General features: G+C 41.2%; 1 long non-coding RNA gene and 1 pseudogene across 2 annotated transcripts in view; one reads left to right on the top strand and one right to left on the bottom strand.

Moving 5' to 3' along the window:
- LOC112824673 (uncharacterized) overlaps positions 1 to 19,143 on the bottom strand; it is a 78,073-nt gene that overhangs the window by 48,146 nt on the left and 10,784 nt on the right. For both annotated transcript variants that reach the window (XR_012379360.1, XR_003208488.2), the window contains exon 5: positions 8,972 to 9,226. This is a non-coding gene — a long non-coding RNA (uncharacterized lncRNA). The remainder of the gene's footprint in view (positions 1 to 8,971; positions 9,227 to 19,143) is intronic.
- On the top strand, positions 16,509 to 17,050 carry LOC141373451 (cilia- and flagella-associated protein 276 pseudogene; annotated as a pseudogene).

Here is a 19,143-nt window from a genome sequence, read left to right as displayed (position 1 = left end):
CACGTTTATGTGAGAGCAGCTTCCCCAAGCCCTTCCCTATGAAGGAGCAGGCCTCCCTTCTGGGGCCAGTGGAGAGAAGCCCGCTCCAAGGTGCTAGTTTTCAGCTGGCTTCCCAGCACCTCTGCAGTCATAACCAAAGCGAAGGAGAATATTGCATGACTTCAGAAGAAAGCCGGCCACCTTGCAACATCTTCAGGAAATTCTGCACTCCCCTAGGGCTTGCAAAACTCCCTATGTCTTGCAGACCAAAGGCAAGATCTCAGTCACCTAGCTCTAGTTTGCATAATTAAAGAAAGTGGAAGCTAGTTATTTTCTGGGCGACCCTTGGCCCAACCAAGCTCACAGGGCCTGTGACAGAAATAAGATAGCAATAAAATGAACTATGGTAGCAGTGAAAACTCATTTTCCTGCTACTTACATGAGCAGGAAAAGCCAGGCCCCTGGATGTTCATCCGACCCCTTAACCTGCGAGGCTCACATGGCCAAAGCAGTGTCCACTGAACGTACGCTAATGTTATTCTTTTGAAGATGGACACATGCAACTTAATGTAATTTCATGTCACAATCCCTAAGACTTTTCAGAGAAACAATTTACTAAAATCTTCTATACCTTTTATCTTCCTTTCTGATGTGGAAAAGCATAGCCTGTGATCTGTTAATTTGCTCACTATCACATCTTTACCTCTTTCTGGCCCTTCTTCCCCTGTCCTATTAACATACTATCCAACTGTGGGGAAAAAATTAAAACACAAAAGTTTAAAACACACGCGCACACACACACACACACACAGAAGTTTAGAGCCACAACCAGTATGACCACACAGGGAGAGAGAGAGAGAAAGTCCACCTTCAAAGTAAGCCGAGCAGCTCTACCTCTTCCACATGTGGCATCCAGACAGATTTCCTTTGTACAAAGAGTCTTGCTACTAGGGGAAGACATTTGAAAATCACCGAGTTACTCTAAACCCCCTCACTTTAAAGAAGCACAAATCAAGACACAGGTTTACTTGGTGGGAGGTCACTTTTAGCAATCGCTGGAAACCAGGTCTCACACTCCCAGTCTGTGGCAAAAGTTCAATTAGCGCAGGAGAGACAGAGGAAGCTCCACGCGGGCCTCTTTCAATCAAAAGCCACCTGGGATGAGGGCAGCCACCCTGTCTACGGAGCTAAACTAAGAGCCCTCCGCCCCCGCCCCCACTTCCGTTGCAGAACAAGGGTCACTGCCACAGGGAGAGCTGAACCTGTGGACTGGGTTCTGGTTTGAGTCAGAGCACAATTTGGTTTTTATGCCCAGAATTTTTTTTTGTTTGTTTGGATCCTCCAGCCTTGTTTAGAGGTTGAGAGACCACGGGGCCACCTAGCAGCCCTGGGTTTTTCAGAGTTTGGGAAAGCAACTCAGTTGCATTAGGAGTTTCTCAGAGAAAGCTTCTAGGACAAAGAAGGAATATTTACTAAGTGGGAGAGGAAGCTACTGCTGAAGACCTTTCTAACCCACTTCTGTAAGGTTCACTTCCATAAAACCAGTAAACATACCTATCACAACTTTGTTTCTCTGTGAGTAAAGCCTTGAGACTTTGTGTGTGTGTGTGTGTGTGGAAAGTGACACAGCAAGCAAGCTGGCTTGCTCTTGTTAGCAAGACTGAGGATATCTACAGAAGTGTGGTTCTGGGTCATTTTGGGGATGGGAGTAATAAATTTAACATTAATATGAAGGTCTGTGACAGTTTCTGGCTTTTTTTCTTTCTTTCTTTTTTTAGGAATATATGAAATTTCACAGTCTTCATCTTGTGCAGCTCCAGGCCCTGGGAGGCAGGCTAGCTGGGGGTTAAGCACAGGGTGGGTAGGCCTAACCTGGCAGGCTGAGTTTTTTAGCATCTAGGCAGCATGGAGTTTTTGAGTCTCCCCTGAAGTTGTCCCCTCCCCCCACACACAGTCTACATTCCTGGGGAGGGTCCTAATATCTGCCTGGGGCTTTAGAACCATGCACACTCATTCATTCATTCAACCAAAATTTATTGAGTACTCACCTTAGGCCAGGCCTTCCCATCTGGGACCACTCACTAAGTGCCCTCCAGGGTGCTCTGTGCCCTTTCTCAAAGAGGCACAGAGGACCAGATTCTGCTGTCTCCTGCGCTCCCCGCAGTAGCTTATAGTTAGCCTGCACTATAAAACATTCAGTAAACCCATGCGCACAATAGGCAAAATGGGAAAAGGCTAGGATTTGTGGCCAGACTGACCCAACTGAAATCCTACCACTGGGGCAATTGGCAATAACCAGCTGCTTGATCTTGAGCAGGTGGTTAAAGTTCTCTGAGCCTCGGCTTCTTTAGATGAAAATGGAGGAAAAGAAAATATATTCCTGGGATGCCTGGGTGGCTCAGTCGGTTAAGCATCTGCCTTCGGCTTGAGTCATGATCCCAGGGTCCTGGGATTGAGTCCTGCATCAGGCTCCTTGCTCAGAGGAGAACCTGCTTCTCCTTCCCCCTGGTTGTGTGCTCTCTCTCTCTCTCTCTCTCTTCCCCCCACCCCAATAAACAAAACCTTAAAAAAGAAAAAATATATTCCTTACAGGGAATTTGTTTAATGGGACATAAAGACATATTAGGTAAATATGTAGGGACCACCAGTGTTAGGTAAAACCTTTTTTTAAGATTCAGCACAATTTTTATTTTAATATATTTCAAAGTAATGCCTGTACACAATTACAACAGTAACACCTACATAGCTTTTACTCTGTACCAGGCACTATTCCAAATATTTTACATAGATTAAACTAGTTCGCCCCAACAACAACCTTCTGAGGTAAGTACAATTACCTGGTGTTCAACAAATGATGTGCCTGAGGCACAGAGAAGTTGAGTGACTTGCCTAAGGTCACACAGCTGGCAAGTGGCATGACCTGGCTTCAAATCATGTCCATATTCACACAGTTCAATAATGCAAAAAATTCTATAAGACTTGTTTTGAAAAGCAGCCACTCTCTGCATTTCCTTCCCTGGCATCCTCACTCTCTATATAACCCATGCTTATAGAAGATGAGGATTTAAGTTTTTTTCACCATTACTGGAAACCACTATATCCCACTCACACACCACCCTTCCCCTCTTCCAACCTTTCAGTATCATTTTTAAGTTGGATGTAATGTTTACATCATCATCACTTCTAACACTATTACAGGCTCTGCAGTGTTCCACCATTCTCTTTGCTCCCTATACAGCTAGTAACTAGAGTTAATACTCGTCTTATTAGTTTGCTTATCTTCTACGCACCTTCCACTAATCCATCACCAAACTCTCCATGTTAATCTCCTCTCCATTTATTCACACACATCGGAAGTCCGTCGAACCCTTGAACACACATCTCCCAGAGCCTTTCTGCTCCAATCTACCCTGGACACTCCTAGTCCTCCTGCACAACCATATCTTGGGAGCTCCTTTCATCATCCCTAGAATTACTTTTACTTCTTCCTTGGGCCAGTTCACCTGGGTCCTTTACATTTTTATGAAGTTGAATTTCTCAATTTCTTTCTTTCTTTTTTACGTGTGTGTCTTTTGTATCCTATTAAAGAAATCTTTTCCTACTGTGAAGCAGTGAAATTTTTCTAAGATTTCTTCTAGAAGTTTTATAATTTTAGCTTTTATGTTTAGGTCTGGGATCTATTTTTAGTTGCTTTTTGTGTATGCTGTGAAGTGAGGGTTGAGATTCCTTATCTCCATATAGATATCCACTTGATCCAGCATCATTTCTTTAAGAAAAATTGTCCATTTCCCCATTGAAATACCTTGGTCTCTTTGTCAAAAATCAATGGACTATTTATGTATGAGTCTTTATCTAAACTCTCTATCGAGATACCTGGGGGGCTCAGTCGGTTAAGCGTCTGCCTTCGGCTCAGGTCATGATCCCGGGGTCCTGGGACTGAGTCTTGCATCGGGCTTCCTGCTCAGTGGGGAGCCTGCTTCTCCCTCTGCCTGCCGCTCCCCCTGCTTGTGTTCCCTCTCTCTCTGACAAATAAATTAAATCTTTGAAGAAAAATAAAATAAAATAAATTCTCTATCATCTTCTATTAGCCCACACATCTGTATTTATGCCAGTAACAGAATGTCTTGATAACTGAAACTTTATAGTGAATCTTCAAATTCAGTAGTATAAGACTTGCTTCCAACTTTGTTCTTTTCAAATTTGTTTTGGCCATTTAAGGTCTTTGCATTACCCTATACATTTTAGAATCAGTTTGTGATTACACTGAATCTACAGGTCAATTTAGAGAAACTGTCTTTTTTTTTTAGAGAAAGAGAGGGAGAGTTGGGGAAGGGGCAGAGGGAGAGAGAGACTCCTAAGCAGGCTCCATGCCCAATGCGGACCTACATGAGGCTCGATCTCACAACCCTGAGATCATGACCTGAGCTGGAACACAAGAGATGGATGCCTAACAGACTGAGCCATACAGGTGCCCCTGGAGAAACTGACATCTTAACAACATTAAGTCTTCCGTCCACAAACATGGCATCTCTCTCCATTCATGTAGGTCTCCTCTAACACAGCAATGTTTAGTAGTTTTTAGTGTACAAGTCTCAAACAAATCTTGTAAAATGTCCCTGAATATTTCAGGTGTTTTTTGTTTGTTTCTTAAAAAATAGACTTTATTTTTTAGAGCAGTTTTAGGTTTACAGCAAAATCGACGTAGAGTTTCCATGTAACTCTGCCCCCCCACCATACATACGCACAATCTCTCCCAGCTAGGGTGCTTTTTATGCTACTGTAAACGATATTTTTATTTTTTATGTTTAAAACAGTTTAAACTTTTTTTTAAAGTTTATTTATTTATTTAAGTAATCTCAGCACCCAACAACTCTAACCCATGACTCCGAAATAAAGAGTCGCATGCTCTCCCAACTGAGCCAGCCAGGTTCCCCTCTAAATGGTGTTTTTAAAATCCCATTTCAAAATTGTTCATTGCTAGTATACTGGGGAAAAAATTAAACATTAATCTTGTATCCTGTGAACTTGCTGACCTACCTATTAGTTCCAGTAGTTTTTCTGGAGAATCCTTAGGATTTTCTACATAATCAGGTCATTTGCAAATAAATATTATTTTACTTCTTCTTTGCCAATCTATATGTCTCACCTTACTGCTCTGGCTAGAACCTTCAGAAGGATATTAAATATAAGTGGTGAAAGCTGACATCCTTAGGTCTTAGAGGGAAAATATTCAGTCTTTCACCATGAAGTAAACCTCATTTGTAGGTTTTCATGGAGGCCCCTTACCAGGTTGATGAAGTTCCCAGGTACTCATAGTTTACTGAGAGGTTTGTCTTTTTAAATCACAAATAAGTTTTGAATTTTGCCAAAGTCTTTTTTAAAAGATGTATTTATTTATTTGAGAGACAGAGTGGGGAGGGGCAGAGGGAAAGGGAGCGAAATCCTCAAGCAGACTTCCCACTGAGCTTGAGGCCTGACATGGGGCTCAATCCCAGACCATGAGATCATGACCTGAGTCAAAATCAAGAGTTGGGCACTCAACTAACTGAGCCACCCAGGCACCTTGCCAAAGGCTTCTGATGCATCTATAGAGATGATATTTTTTCTCTTCATTTCTACTAATGTGTAAGTTAGACCGGTTGGTATTTAAATATTAAATTAACCTTGCATTCCTGGGATAAGCCCCACTGAGTCATGATGTATTTTCCTTTTAGTATTCATTTTGCTAGTAGCTTGTTAAGGATTTTACCTATGATCATGAGAGATATTGGTTTGTAATTTTTTTTCTTGTAATGTTTCTCTCTGGTTTTAAAATCAAAATAAGATTGACCTCATAAAATGAGTTGGAAAGTGTACTATCCAATTCTACCTCTGAAAGTTCTGCATGGCTAAAAGATTGGTATTACTTCTTCCTTAAATGTTTGCTATAATTCACCAGTGACACCATCAGGGCCTGGGAGTTTTCTTTGTGGAAAAATTTCTTAATATGAATTTAATTACTTTCATTGATATACTGATATTCAGGGATATTTCTGAGTCAGTATTGGAAATTTATGTTTGCCAAGGAATTGTTCCATTTCATCTAAGTTTTCAAATGTATTTGCATAGTTATTCATATCCTTTTATTATCCCCTTAATTAATGTATGATATTAGTAATGTTTTCTCTTTTCCCAGATCCTGATAATTTGTGTTTTTCTTGATCATTCTATTTTAGATGTTATCAGTTTTATTGATTTTTTTAATTAAATTTTCTGTTTGATTTTCTCTTTTTTCTATTTTTTGGTTGTTTTCTCATCTTTATTTAATTTCCTCTCTTCTACTTCCTTTGGGTCTAAATTCTCCTCTGCCCCTAGCTTCTTTTTTTTTTTTATGGCTTTTTTTTTAAGATTTTATTTATTTATTTGAGAGAGAGAGAATGAGAGCGAGAGAGAGCACGAGAGGGAAGAGGGTCAGAGGGAGAAGCAGACTCCCCGCCGAGCAGGGAGCCCGACACGGGACTCGATCCTGGGACTCCAGGATCATGACCTGAGCCGAAGGCAGTCGCTTAACTGACTGAGCCACCCAGGCGCCCTGCCCCTAGCTTCTTAAGGTGGAAGTCTAGCTCATAGGTTTGAGACCTATCAAAGATATAAATTTTTTTTTAAAGATTTTATTTATTTGACAGATAGAGACAGCGAGAGAGGGAACACAAACAGGGGGAGAGGGAGAGGGAGAAGCAGGCCTCCCATCGAGCAGGGAGCCCAATGCGGGGCTCGATCCCAGGACCCTGGGACCATGACCTGAGCTGAAGGCAGACGCCTAACGACTGAGCCACCCAGACGCCCCAAAGATATAAATTTTTGATATAAGTTTTCTTCTAAGGACTGCCTTAGCTGCATCGCATGAATTTCGAAAACTTTCTTCTTCATTCAAAATATTTACAAATTTCCTTTGTGATTTCGAACTTTACATTTAGAAGTGTGCTGTTTTTTCCAAATATCTATTAATTTTTAATTTAATTCCATTCTTATCAGAGGGCATACTCAGTATGACTTCAGTTGTTTTACATTTATTGAGTCTTTTTTTTATGGCTCATAACATGGCCTAATTTGGTGAATGCTTCATATGCACTCTAAAGGAATGTGTATTCTGCTGTTGTTAGGTAAAGTATTCTGCATCAGTTTGGTCGAGTTGGCTGATATTATTGTTTATTATCGTCTGTATCTCTACTAATTTTGTCAGTTTGTTCTATCAGTTACTGAAAGAAGAATATTGAAATCTCTAAAAATCTTTTCTCTATCAGTTTTTGCTGCATGTATTTTGAAGCTCTGTTATCGGGTGTATACACATTTAGAATTGTTATGTCCTCTTGACGAACTGTGCTCTCAATTATTATGAAATGACCCTACTTATTCCATGTGACATTTCTTGTGCTAATACTTTGATATTAACATAGCCACTCTAGCTTTCTTATGATCGGTGCTTGCATGGTATATAACCTTTTCATCCTTTCACTTTTAATCTGTGTGTGTATTTATATTTTAAATGGGTTTCTGGGGCACCTGGGTGGTGCAGTCAGTTGGGCGTCAGACTTGGTTTCAGCTTTGTCATGATCTCAGGGTCATGGGATCAAGTGCTGCATTCGACTCTGCACTCAGAGCAGAGTCTGCTTAGGATTCTTTCTCCCTCTCCCTCTGCCCTCCCCCCGACCCTGCACATGCTCTCTCTCTCAAATAAATAAATCTTAAAAAAATAAAAAAATAAAATAAAATGGGTTTCCTCTGAACAGTGCACAGTTGGAACTTGCTTTTTTTATCCAGTTAGTCTGACCATCTCTGACTTATAACTCGGGTTTTTAATTATTAGGATAGTTGGGCTTAATTCTACCATCTTTGTATTTGTTTTTTTGGTCCTATCTGTTCAGTGTTCTTTTTTTCCTTTTTTGCTGCCTTCTTTCATGATAATTGAGTATTTTTAGCACTCCATTTAATCTACAATATTGGTTTATTAGCTATACCTCTTTGTTTAGGTTTCTTTAGTAGTGCTCTAGAATTTTAAACATGCATATTTTACTTATTACACTACACTTTCAAATAATGTTATATCACTTCTGGTATAATGTAAAAACCTCATAACAAAAATATGCTATCATTTCATTTCTCCCATCCTTTGTGCTACTATTGTCACACATTTCACTTCTATAGATGGTCTAAATCCTACGACGCATGTAATTTTTGCTTTAAGTCAACATTTATATCTTAAATACATTTTAAAATGAGGGAGAAGAGAGTGTCTTATATTTACCCACATATATGTCATTTCAAGCACTCTTCATTCCTTTGTAGAAATCTACATTCCCATCTGATATTTTCTTTCTGCCTGAATAACATTTTTCACGCTGTAAGTTTACTGACAACAAATTCTTTCAACTTTTGTTTGTATGAAAAAGACTCTATTTTTTTTTTGGCCTTCACTTTTGAAGAAGCTCCACTTATTTCCAAGTTGTTTTATTTATTTTTATTTTTTTCTTTTGGTACCTTAAAGATGCCGTTCCACTGTCTCCTGGTTTGGATAGCTTTAGATGTAAAGTCTGTAGACTTTCTTATCTTTGTTTTTCTGTACACAGTCTTATTTCTATCTCTTTATCATTAGTTTTTAACAACTTGATTATGATATAGTTTGATGTGAGTTTTTGTGTATGTAGGTTTATTCTGTTGAGTTTCTTGTATCTTTGTCTTAGCATTTTCATCTAATTTAGAAAAATTTTCAATTTTTTTCTTACTATTATTTCTTAGTAATCAGAAAGACTTTTAAGATTTTTGGAGAACTTTTCTGTATAACTCCCTCTCATCTGGAATTCTTCCTCACAACTTTCAGCTGCCTCAGTTTCCCTGAACTCCAATCTCTGTCCTCAACTAAGTGAGACTACCATGCTATACTTGGGAGTCCCCTCCCAGCTCCATGACCTGGAATGTGCTTCCAGGTAGAACCCTAAGTGATAACAGAGCTTACCTCACTTGTCTCTCTTCTCTCAGGAATCCCGATCTGTTCTACCTCTGGTCCAATATCAGAAAACAGGCATCTCATGCTTTTATACAGTTTCTGGTTATTTCTGTGGCAGCTCTTATTACTCCATCATGGATTAAAACAGAAGTCCACTTATGCTTTTCTAAAAATCCATTTACTGACAATTTTTGGAAGGTAGTAGAGAGTAAACACGTATTCAATCCACCATGCTTAGCTGGAAAGCCACCTCAATTTTAAAAACTGTAAACAGAACATAATAGTTTTAAAATTAATAAGTACTCCAAACAGTGAGAGATAATTGTTTTCAACTTTTCACCAAGGTGTCTGTAGTCAGCTCAGTGAGTGAATTACAAATCAGGTTCCACATTTAGCTGTTTTCTTTACCTTCTTGCAGTTGGATCTTCTGATAAATAAATTGGGCCAAAAGCTTGTTCTGGTTGTTCTCCAAGCCCAACACTTATTAACTTTGCTTAGGCTGGTTATTCAAGCATCTCCACATTAATATGACTTGTATGTAATTTTGCTCTGAGAAGTACAATTTTGAACAATATCTTTATAGTTTTGGTCTCTTTACATTTACTGACAAAACTAATCAGGTTCCTACACTCACTCTAGAAAATACCACTTGATTTACCAGAGAGGTAATCATACTTTGTTTGAAAATTATGTTAAAATTTGGTGGCTTTGTGCCACTATAGGACAAAGTGTCACAAGGAACAGTGCCCTTGGGGACCACTACAATGCAATAAAGTCCAATTTTCAAACATCCAGTAATGTATTTCCTAATTGAACATCTCTATTCTAGCTATTATGGTAAATCAACAATCTTACAGATTATTTTGTCCTAGTTCATACAGATTCATGCTGCATATTCATACTGAAATTGTATTCAATATTTACACATATAGAATTCTGTATTATGCTATTGATAATATCTTCATCATTAATGGCACCCTTCAATTATTTTTGATTCATGAGATTTAATACAACACAAAAGTAACAAAAATGTAAATTTTTACAACTAAGAATCTTAATACTATCATCATGTAAAACACATTATACAAAATAATCTATAATTGACCACTGAAATTAGCTATCATGAACTGACCAATATAGTCCTTGCAGTGAATGGCATAAAACAATTATTAAGAAGGTAGTAGAATTTCTATAGAAGTCTTAATTAATCTTACATTTAAAATTAGCTAAGTAAGGGGCGCTTGGGTGGCTCAGTTGTTAAGCATCTGCCTTCAGCTCACATCATGATCCCAGGGTTCTGGGATTGAGCCCCACATCAGGCTCCCTGCTCAGCAGGAGGCCTGCTTCTCCCTCTCCCACTCCCCCTGCTTGTGTTCCCTCTCTTGCTGTGTCTCTGTCAAATAAATAAATAAAATCTTTAAAAAAAAATTTTTTAAATAAAATTAGCTAAGAGTATGTGAACAAAATTGTTTCATCATTTTTTCCTCTAAAATCATCAATCCACTTGCAAACTCCTTGATAAACCACCAGAGTTTCATAGACCATCTCTGTTAAATCCGGTTTCAAGGATACAAATTTGTATTTTTAATCAGTGGTAGTAATTACTGATTCTCAGTGATTCATATATAGAAGACATTTAATACCCATCTAATAAATTATTAAGCAATGGTTTTTGGGTTCATACATGTTAAGCACTATTCCAAACTCTGAGGATAAAGCAGTGAACCAGACAGATATTGTTTCTATTCTGGAGGCACTTCCTATCTAGTGGGAAGAAGGAGACAGTACAAAGAAAGCAGGTCAATTCAGAAAATGTTAATGATATAAAAGAAATAGTGTAATGAGATAAAGTGTGCCTTAAAGAGTTACTTTGGATGGGGTGTTCAAGAACGATCTCACTGAAGTTACTGTTGAACAGCATGCTGAGTGATGAGAAAGAGGCAGGCACTGAAGAGCTGAGACCATTCTAGGCAGAAGGCCCAGCAAGTGTAAAGGCTTTGAGGTAGTGGTAATGGTTTGGCCTTTTGGGGGAACAGAGAGAAAGCTGAGGTATCTGAAGCAGATTGAACAAGAGGAATATGGGATAAGAAGAGGTTGGGAAGGCAGGCACACATGGAGCAGAGTAACAGAGCCCTGTGAGCTGTGGTGAGTCTGGGAAACTACTGGAAGACTGTAAACTGGGGAGTGACTAGAGCTAATTTACATCTATGAAAGATCACTAAATGTCCCATGGAGTACAGAGGAGTTGGGGAGAAGCAAAGTGAGAACAAAGAGACCAGTTACAAGAGTATTTAATAATCCAAGCAAGATGGGGCACCTGGGTGACTCAGTTGGTTAAATGACTGCCTTCGGCTCAGGTCAAGATCCCAGGGTCCTGGGATCAAGCCATGTCGGGCTCCCTGCTCAGCAGGGGAGTCTACTTCTCCCCCTCTCTCTGCTCATGCTCTCTCTCTTGCTCACTCTCTATCTTTCAAATAAATAAATAAAATCTTTAAAAAAAAAAATCCAAGCAAGAGGTGACTAGGGTGGAAGCAGTACAGATGCAGAGAAGTAGATGGAGTTGGGAAGTATTTTTCATACAGAACAAGTAAGACTTGTCAATGCATTGAATGAATTAATGTATAAGATAATTAATGAATAGTCACTAAAATGGGGAGATCTGAAAGAAAGGTCAGCATGTGCTACAGAAGTTAAGGAAAGCTTTCTGGAGGAGGCAGAATGAAAGCTGGGGGCTTGAGAGATGAGCTAGCTATGGCTAAGAAGTACAACGGTAGGGGTTCAATTGCAAACAAAATCAGTGAGATGGGAATGACGGGAATGAGCTTCAGTGTGTCTGGGGACTCATGAGGAACAGCCTGCTAGCTGGATGTTGAGGAATGAGCAGAGTGGGATGGAAAGGGGCTGGATCGTGGAAGATCTGGAAAGCCTAGAAGGGCGAACTCTGTGTCTACGCCTATCCAATCCCCAGAATAGCTGGAGCTTGGGCTTCCTACCAAGGAGACTGGCAATGAGCCCTTTCTCCAAGTTCCATGCCTGAACCCAGACACCCCACTGGGCCAGGCAAGCTCAGATTCATAGATCCTGCACCCTCTGTGACTGGACCAGAGACTTCCCTGCCACGTGTGAGCTCTACAGAGGCAAGGATGCTGCCTGTGTCACACATGCTTTTCCCCAGAAGCTGACACAGGGTGTTTAGAATAAATGACTGGCTATGACGTGGATGTAAGGGATGGGACACAAAAACTACTCAATGCCTGAACAGCACCCCTGTAAGTCACCCGCCTCCTCCATGGAAACAACAGCCGCCTTTTATTTGGTGGTGTATAATGTAGGCCAAAGGTGCTAGGCACATTTCTCACATTTTTTCACTTAATATGCACAACATCCACCCTTTAAGCTATGCATTTCTACCCACATTGCACTGATGGGGGAACTGAAAGGCAGACAAGTTAAGGTCACATACTAGCAAGAGGCAAAGCCAGGTCTCCCACTGGCCTATAGCTAGTAGAGGTAATCTCCTATCACAAAATGAAGCTCTTTCTACTAGTCTTAAAGTAATTCTGTGGGTGAAAACACTGGAGTCTCCCACCTGCCACTCTGGAGGGCAATTCAGCAGCCCTTTAGTTCGCGCTCCCACCTCAGCAGGAAGCCGTTGATCAGATTAACAACCCACCTGCTCCCACACCAGAGAGCAGGGCTCTGAGGAAACAGAACTGGGCTTGGTTGGGCTCTCTGTGGGGGCCAAGGACCCAGGGACATCTTGGGCCTTACAACTGGGAAGCCACTTGGTGCTTTTCCCCTCCCTGGGAGGAGACTCGAATCTGTTCTTTGACCTGTCAGCATGAAGTAATGGGAAGAACACAGGATTTGGAGCCAGAGAGATGTGGGTTTGAGTCCTGATAAGCTTTATGATCTTCGTCAAGCCACTTAAACTCTCCATGTCTCAGTTCTTTCAGCTGATCTTGGTCAAGCCACTTAGACTTTCCATGTCTCAGTTCTTTCAACTGAAGAATGGTTTAATGCCACTTCCCTCATGGAACTCTCTTGGGCATTAAATGAGATGGCATATTTAAGGAGCCCACACGACAGCCAGCACCCAACAGTGCTCTCAAGCAAGAGCTCTCCTTTCCTCTCTCAACTGGATAGGGCAACCATTATTGGGTCCACTTATCAGATGAGCAAACTGAGGTGCCAAGAGATTGAGTTGCCTACAGCTAGTAGAGGTCATCTCCTAACTCACAAAATGAGGCTCTTTCCACTAGGTTTGTTTGTTTTTTCTGGCTTCTCAAAAGCAAAAACAGGTCATTCTCCCCAAAACTGGTTGTTTTGCCTTGAATATGTAACTGTCTGGGCCCTCCTTCTCTTCTCTTTGCTTCCCTTCTCTAAATCCTTACCTCACCAGTCTCTTTAACACACAAATCAGAATGATCATCATAAAGTAATAGAGTCACAAGCAGAACGAGAGGTAAATACAATTCTCTCCACAGAGGAAGACAAGCCCTCTCTGTTGGTGCAAAATCATGACTCATTCGAAACCTTTTATGATGGCCAGATGCTGAGCACATCTAAATTGCTTCAAATTGCTTCTACAGTGTATGTTAGTGGTAGGGAGGGGAACAACCAACATCTATATATATTTATACATTTACCAGGAAATGTGTTTATACTGTTTTCCAATCAGGATTAACCACAAGCCAGGAGTTCCACACCTAATGAATAGGCTAAACCCAGCCCACTGTCAAGAGTGAAAACTCCATCTGAAACATAAGATTTTAAATCAAAATAAATGTTAGAAGAACATGGTTCTCAGGATTGTTGGGCAGCCAGAGCTCTTTCTAGCAGCTGGCAGGGTGAGTGATGGCTGTTTCTGAACTCAAACTTTATCCTGGAAGCCTTAGAAGCTAGGCAAGGGAGGCTTCCAAGGAAGGAAAGGATCTCTTTTTAGCCAGCAACTGCTCCACATTTAGGTTGTTGGAAATTACTGGTGTGATCTCTGACCACCCAGAACCCATCCCTGAGTTGACCCACAGCCAGCAGCCCAAGTCACTCTGGAGCCACAGCTTGGGTTCTTCCTCAAGACAACCTGACCCCAGAGATCTGTGTGGACTCACTATGCCTAGATGTTACATCTTGTAGACTTAGGTCACTGTCCAAAAGGTAAAACTTCTCATTTGTTCTCACATTCTCAACCCCATACTGTCCCATGGCTCTTCTCCCAAACACCAACTGCTCCTCTTTCCTGCAAAATTTCCATCTGTGACCACTGGAATCCTTTATTCCATGGCAAATCAATCCTTCATCCTTCACCTTATCACAGAAGGCTCTCTTCTCTTCTTGGACTTCCCTGAGACACAGTTATCCCCTGATCACAAGCATCTTCTACAGCCATCCTGAGGGATGACTTCTTGTTCACTCATGCCTATGTATCTACCTGGTTCAGCAGATGAAGCCCCAAGGTGGGATCAGTGTCCTCAGACTCCTGTGTGTTTCAAGACCATTACTCTCCTCCAGTGTAACTCCTTTGGGGCTCACACTATCTAACTACACCAGCTTCCCTGCATTTCTCTGTCTCCCTACTCCTGCTATCCTCCTGGAGCAGTTCAGTGTACAGGGGGAGAACCCTCCAATGCCATGCATTACGTTCCTTACATTGAATGACCCTGATCACCCTTCCACATCCATCACCCATTGCCACAGCCACATTGTTCCTCTTGTCACTGGGGAGAGGGAAAGAGAGAATCCTAAGCAGGCTCCACACCCAGTGCAGAGCCCAACATGGGGCTCGATCTCACAACCCTGAGATCATGACCTGAGCTGAAAACAAGAGTAGGATGTTTAACCGACTAGCCACCCAGGTGCCCCACAAATATGCCATTTTCTGACATGGCCTCCCAGCCATCTAGCTGTGGCATCTGTTTTTCAGCCTCTCTGAGATCACTAATCCCTTGATCCCTCATCTTTCTACTAGTCCATCATCCCCCAGCCTTCTTTCCTTTCCAACAAAACCGTTCTCTCATCCACACCCTCTATGCCTGCACTCCTTTTCTTCTGCTGACCCCCAATCCTCTGCACCCTGTTCCATTCAACTTCTCATTCTCCTTTCTGCACTAGCAGCTGAGAGCTACAAAAGAAAACACATGCCCCCACCTCCCCACAAACATACCTGCATCAGAGACTGCTGGTTGCCAATCCCAATGTCTATTATCACTATTTTAGAATCCTGATTTGGAATAAAAAAATCCTTATAATCTTTAGAATTTTGATCTTGAACAAAAATATTTCCCAGCATCCCTTGGAGCTAGACATGACCATATAATTCAGTTCTGGTCAATAAGGTAAGTAGAGTTATTGTGTGGAAGCTTCTGGGAAATTTCTTTATGATATACCTATGATGTGCCCTTTGTTTCTTCTTCCCTTTCCTCCATCCTTCTACTGGAACATGGATGTGATGCCTGGAGTTCATCTTAGACCATAATGATGAGGACTACATCTGAAGGATAGCAGAAGATAAAGCTAGAAGTAGTCTGGGTTCCTGGGAACTACAGCGCCTGAATTGCCTATAATAGACTTCTTTGTGTAAGAGAGAAATAAACATTATTCTATGTACTCCACTGTTTTTTAGACTTCTGTTACTCACAGCTGCTCACAGTGGAAGAGACTCCTACTAACACAATGCCCTGAACACACAACCAATTCTTCTTCTAGTACTTGGTCTGCTTCCTTTCCTAACATTCTCAGGCTCCAGGCCAACCCAGCCTTGTCCCCACAGACCCCAACACATTCAATTCCCACCCATTCCCCAATCTTACCATGTAACTCTACATTCTTTGGTAAGGTGGCTGAATGAATATATGATAAACATAAAAAAATTTGTAACTTTATTCTACTGGCAAGCATTAGTAAAAGAAATGAGTAAAGTATTACGTTTAAGCAAATAAAATTATAATACACTTAGAGATCTATTTAATAAATACACAGGCTTAAATGAAATAAATGTATTAGAATATATACAACAAGATCTTGATAATGGAAATTTATGCTATGTTCTTGGGGAAGAAGACCCTCCTAGTTTAAAAAGTCAGCTTCCTCAGACTAATACGTACACTGAATTAGTTCCAATTAGAATCTAAACAATAATTTTAATGAAATTTCATAATTATCTTTAAATTCACATGAAAAATGACTGAAAATAACAAAGAAACACATAAAAAGAACAGTTAGTCTTGCCATATAGAACATACTATAAAGTCAAACAGAAATGGAAAACTGGTAAAACAAAATAGAAAATCCATAATCGACAGCCATATTTATGAATTATCCCTTGGAAGAAAGTAAAATGGACTCTAATCTTATATATTACACATAAAAAAAATCCAAATGGATAAAAATATGAGAGCAAAATAGTGAAAAAAATATTGCAAGAAAACTTTGAAGACTATACTATAAACTGAGGATAGGGGAGATCTTCCTAACAAAGACTGGAAAGTTGGAGGCTCTAAAAAAAGATGGAAGACCCTCAGACCAGCGTCTCACTCCGCATTTTACCATGCCTTTCACCAGAGACCCTTTCCAGCACCCTACATTGGATAATGATTCCTACTTGGGAAAACTCTGGGCTTCCAAGAAACTGCCGTATTAAGAACCCAACTCACCTTGCTCAGCAAAAGGAACCCAGGAGTCAGCTCAGATCAACTCCCACAATCACCTTCATGAGGCAGGAGGTTTATTTTTTTGATCCTGAGATACCAAAGGATGACATGGATTTCTGCTTAGCAGCCTTGTACAACCACCACACAGGGACATTCAAGAACAAAAGTGAGATAGATACTCTTACACTAGGAGACCACCCAGGAAACCCATGGAATTATCAAGACTCAATACCCTAAAGTATTGTTACCCTTTACTCTGCTACCTTCCATCACTTTCTGAGCTAACATCAGACACTGGATCAACCCTAAGAAGGAGTCTATCCACAGCATCCAGGGATCCATAGTGTCCCCTCACAGTGAGGCCACCAATGGAGGCTACTCCTGAAAGAATGATGGTAGCTTCTTCTCTCTACCTAGTGTTGACAGGCCCCTGGACTAATTAATCATAGTGGCACATCCTGACATCTACCTGAATTAAACAGATTTGTGACAGATAGAAAAAAAATACGAAAGGTATATTTGACTATAAACTTTACAACTTTTGTACCACTAAGGCAACAGAGAAAATATATGGGAAAATATTTGTAATACAAATTTTAAAAGTTAATTTCTATTAAGAAGTAGGTGAATATGATCCAAAGAGTATATTAAAATGACCCCAAAGATCATATGTGTATGCATATATGTGTATGTGTATGCAAAGATTTTGTTGGGGCTCCAAAGGGTCCTCCGTTAATAGCACCCCTCTTTCTTGTCCAAGATCCTGAAAAAGTTGAAAGAGTAAAGAGTATATATGGGAGCCAAAATACTCTATTTTTAATGATAGAGGCTAAGTTCCCAGCCTGTATTCCCACCAGACTGTCACCCCTTTAAGCCTCTCCTCTACTAATCCTAGGTTGCTCACAGCCAGGCCACCTATCTACATCCTTTTTCATTCCGTTTCTAGGAAAGAAGGTGGCTCTTCTGGTAACTCTTAAGGCATCTAGCTTCTCCTTGGTTCACTGTTTCTGAGTATACCCTTACATCCCTGAACTGATCATAGTTAATAAGTAGAATGAGACATGACAATTGGCTTAAACCATCAGACCCTTGCCTGAAGCTGGAGGGAAGGGTGTCAGTAATACTAACTAGGAGGCTAACTATGGGGGAGGAATGGATTTCCCGAATGGGAAGTCCAAGAACTTCCTGCAAGAAAAGAGGGAAAATGGAAGTGCAGAGTTAACCAGCAAATGTCCCCCACCCAGCCTTGGGTACAGAGTCAGGCAACAGGCAAGCTGAGACCTGAAGAATGAAAAGGAATTGGCAGGGAAAGGACAGGTGGAAGGCATTCCAGGCAGAGCAAATAGCACGTATAAAGCTCTGGGGATAAGAGATACAGGACACAGGCAGGAACTGCTAGGATTTCAGTGTGCCTAAAGCACAGACCTGGCATCCCTGCCCTCAAAGACCAAACAAAACCTAGGTAGTATCAGTAAACTTTTGTGGCCTAAAGAACTAGCATCCCATGAGTCAGCCTCAGCCCTGGACACAGCTCCTTATTCCAACAGTCCCTTAGCCCCCCACCCCTGTTCTGCAGTGCCCTCCCCAATCTCAAGGAACACACAACTGCCAAAAAGCACCCAAAGCTTAGACATAAAGGGCTGGGGCCCAGGCTGCTAGGCCTCCAGAGATGACTCTGCCCCACAGGTATACTCTGGCTACCAGATCCTGAAGACATAGCAACTAGAGCTGATGGAGGGCTGGGGAGGGACTAGGAGAAGACTAGGGGCAATCACAGCTGCCTGAGGGCAATCTGGAAAAAGCTGACTGAGTGAGACTTCCCAAAGCCTTTGCTGGCCTCTTCCAGAAGCCTGGGAAACTAACGCCCTCCAGCATAAACTCTGGAGCCTTAGCACCCCTTTCAAGACATATGGAAGTGAAAAGGCCCACAGTGTCTGAAGATCTAGATGTTGGCTTTGTCACTCACCAGCTCCCTAGAGGCTGAAGGCCTTTAGGAGTCTCTGTTCAGAAGCTCCCAGACTCCAAGTACTCATGAAGGGTCTAGGGAAATGCGCAGTGTTAACCATACCATACCCACCTGATCACCAACGTGCACAGAGCTTGGACTTTGAACTCACACAGAACTGGATTTGAACCTTGGCTCTGCTACTCACTGTGTGACCATGGGCAAGGTACTTTACATCCTGATCCTCAACTTTCTTATTTGCAAAATGGGGATGGTAGTGTTGAGAAGATTAGATACAATAACATATATGAGGTGCTAGATGTGACTATTCTTCATAAGTTTTAGTTCCTTTCCTTCCCTTGATGCCACCAGGCTCCTTTCCCCACTCTTGGATCCTTTCTCTTGTTCTTCAGACCCTATCTTGTCTCCTATTCTTGCTGCGAATAGACTGTCAGGAAGCTTCATAGTCCTGTCTGCTTAGAATAACTGCCTCCCAACCCAAGGCACTTGCACTTGAGGAGACTCAGGCAGTCATAAGTCACAATCACTCAGTCATGTGAACTGAACACTGTGCCTGGTTTTATGCC

Source organism: Callorhinus ursinus, unplaced genomic scaffold (assembly GCF_003265705.2).
Source record: "Callorhinus ursinus isolate GAN/ISIS: 27379988/994484 unplaced genomic scaffold, GSC_fseal_2.0 scaffold9, whole genome shotgun sequence".
In the NCBI taxonomy this organism is placed as follows: Eukaryota; Metazoa; Chordata; class Mammalia; order Carnivora; family Otariidae; genus Callorhinus; species Callorhinus ursinus.
Note: the sequence above shows the minus strand (reverse complement) of the source record. Positions and strands in the feature narration are given on the sequence as shown.